Source organism: Carex rostrata, unplaced genomic scaffold, assembly GCF_964058835.1.
Source record: "Carex rostrata unplaced genomic scaffold, lpCarRost1.2 SCAFFOLD_41, whole genome shotgun sequence".
In the NCBI taxonomy this organism is placed as follows: Eukaryota; Viridiplantae; Streptophyta; class Magnoliopsida; order Poales; family Cyperaceae; genus Carex; species Carex rostrata.
Genome location: NW_027601199.1, coordinates 101,847 through 105,000, shown reverse-complemented (window position 1 = coordinate 105,000; position 3,154 = coordinate 101,847).

Below are 3,154 nucleotides of genomic sequence, written 5' to 3'. Positions count from 1 at the left end.
CCGTGTTTCGCCGGCTTTACGGCTGGGGATTTCAACCCGTGCGGCTACCCGCATCGGTCTTACGGGCGCCTCCACGCTTAGACGCCCTGCCCGATCGTGTTTCGCCGGCTTTACGGCTGGGGATTTCAACCCACTCGGTCTCTGCGAGGCGCCTCCACGCTTAGGCGCCCCAATGAACCGTGTTTCGCCGGCTTTACGGCTGGGGATTTCAACCCGCTCGGTCTCTGCGGGGCGCCTCCACGCTTAGGCGCCCCGCTCAACCGTGTTTCGCCGCCTTTACGGCTGGGGATTTCAACCCGCTCGGTCTCTGCGGGGCGCCTCTACGCTTAGGAGCCCCAATGAACCGTGTTTCGCCGGCATTACGGCTGGGGATTTCAACCCGCTCGGTCTCTGCGGGGCGCCTCCACGCTTAGGCGCCCCAATGAACCGTGTTTTGCCGGCTTTACGGCTGGGGATTTCAACCCGCGCGGCTACCCGCATCGGTCTTACGGGCGAAACTCCACGCGGAGTCGCCCTGCCCGAACGTGTTTCGCCGGCTTTACGGCTGGGGATTTCAACCCGCTCGGTCTCTGCGGGGCGGCTCCACGCTTAGGAGCCCCAATGAACCGTGTTTCGCCGGCTTTACGGCTGGGGATTTCAACCCGCTCGGTCTCTGCGGGGCGCCTCCACGCTTAGGCGCCCCAATGAACCGTGTTTCGCCGGCTTTACGGCTGGGGATTTCAACCCGCGCGGCTACCCGCATCGGTCTTACGGGCGAAACTCCACGCGGAGACGCCCTGCCCGAACGTGTTTCGCCGGCTTTACGGCTGGGGATTTCAACCCGCTAGGTCTCTGCGGGGCGTCTCCACGCTTAGGAGCCCCAATGAACCGTGCTTCGCCGGCTTTACGGCTGGGGATTTCAACCCGCTCGGTCTCTGCGGGGCGCCTCCACGCTTAGGCGCCCCAATGAACCGTGTTTCGCCGGCTTTACGGCTGGGGATTTCAACCCGCGCGGCTACCCGCATCGGTCTTACGGGCGAAACTCCACGCGGAGTCGCCCTGCCCGAACGTGTTTCGCCAGCTTTACGGCTGGGGATTTCAACCCGCTCGGTCTCTGCGGGGCGCCTCCACGCTTAGGAGCCCCAATGAACCGTGTTTCGCCGGCTTTACGGCTGGGGATTTCAACCCGCTCGGTCTCTGCAGGGCGCCTCCACGCTTAGGCGCCCCAATGAACCGTGTTTCACCGGCTTTACGGCTGGGGATTTCAACCCGCGCGGCTACCCGCATCGGCCTTACGGGCGAAACTCCACGCGGAGTCGCCATGCCCGACCGCTTTTCACCAGCTTTACGGCTGGTGATTTCAACCCGCATCGGTCTTACGGGCGCCTCCACGCTTAGACGCCCTGCCCCACCGTGTTTCGCCGGTTCTACGGCTGGGGATTTCAACCCGCGTGGTCCGTGTTTTTCGGTAACATATTCGTGTTCCTTGCCCCCGACGGGCCGTGTTTTTCGGTAACAAAACCGTGTCTTTTGCCCCCGCTGCACCGTGTGTTTTGCCCCCGCTCAACCGTGTTTTTTGCCCCCGCTCAACCGTGTTGACTGCCCCCGCTCAACCGTGTTTTTTCGGTAACATAATCGTGTTTTCGGGTAACATAATCGTGTTTTTCGAGCCATTTTACACCGACGGAGGCACCGACAGGGGCCATGTACACCCCGCTTGGCATGTACATAGGGGAATATGCATTTTGGGTCTCCAGCCACGCCCAGGGTTACCACCCCCTGGAAATCCCCCAGATTTACCCCTCATTTTATGTGGATGCATAGATTCAGACCGCCCTGCTCCACCGCTTTTGGCCATTTTTGCCCAACGTTAGCCGCTTCGGCTTGCCGCTGGACTGTTTTCGGGCCTTTTTCACCGACGCTTGGCCGTATCCGCTTAGTTTTCCCCAACGCTTGGCCGCATCCGCTTAGTTTTCCCCCGCTGGACTGTTTTCGGGTCACTTTTGCCCAACGTTAGCGGCTTCCGCTTGCCGCTGGACTGTTTTCGGGCCCTTTTCCACCGACCCTTGGCCGTATCCGCTTAGTTTTCCACACCGCGTGGCCGCATCCGCTTAGTTTTCCCCCGCTGAACTGTTTTCGGGTCAGTTTTGCCCAACGTTAGCCGCGTCCTCTTGCCGCTGGACTGTTTTCGGGCCATTTTTCCCCAACACTTGGCCGTATCCGCTTAGTTTTCCCCAACGCGTGGCCGCTTCCGCTTAGTTTTCCCCCGCTGAACTGTTTCCGGGTCACTTTTGCCCAACGTTAGCCGCTTCCGCTAGCCACTGGACTGTTTTCGGGCCAATTTCCACCGACTCTTGGCCGTATCCGATTAGTTTTCCCCAACGCGTTGCCGCATCTGCTTAGTTTTCCCCCGCTGAACTGTTTTCGGGTCAGTTTTGCCCAACGTTAGCCGCTTCCGCTTGCCGCTGGACTGTTTTCGGGCCAATTTCCACCGACTCTTGGCCGTATCCGATTAGTTTTCCCCAACGCGTGGCCGCATCTGCTTAGTTTTCCCCCGCTGAACTGTTTTCGGGTCAGTTTTGCCCAACGTTAGCTGCTTCCGCTTGCCGCTGGACTATTTTCAGGCCAATTTCCACCGACTCTTGGCCGTATCCGCTTAGTTTTCCCCAACGCGTGGCCGCATCCGCTTAGTTTTCCCCCGCTGAACTGTTTTCGGGTCAGTTTTGCCCAACGTTAGCCGCGTCCGCTTGCCGCTGGACTGTTTTCGGGCCCTTTTTCACCGACCCTTGGCCGTATCCGCTTAGTTTTCCCCAACACGTGGCCGCATCCGCTTAGTTTTCCCCCGCTGAACTGTTTTCGGGTCACTTTTGCCCAACGTTAGCCGCTTCTGCTTGCCGCTGGGCTGTTTTCGGGCCATTTTTCCCCAACACTTGGCCGTATCCGCTTAGTTTTCCCCAACGCGTGGCCGCATCCGCTTAGTTTTCCCCCGCTGAACTGTTTTCGGGTCACTTTTGCCCAACGTTAGCCGCTTCCGATTGCCGCTGGACTGTTTTCGGGCCAATTTCCAACGACTCTTGGCCGGATCCGCTTAGTTTTCCCCAACGCTTGGCTGCATCCGCTTAATTTTCCCCAGCTGAACTGTTTTCGGGTCACTTTGTCCCAACGTTAGCCGTTT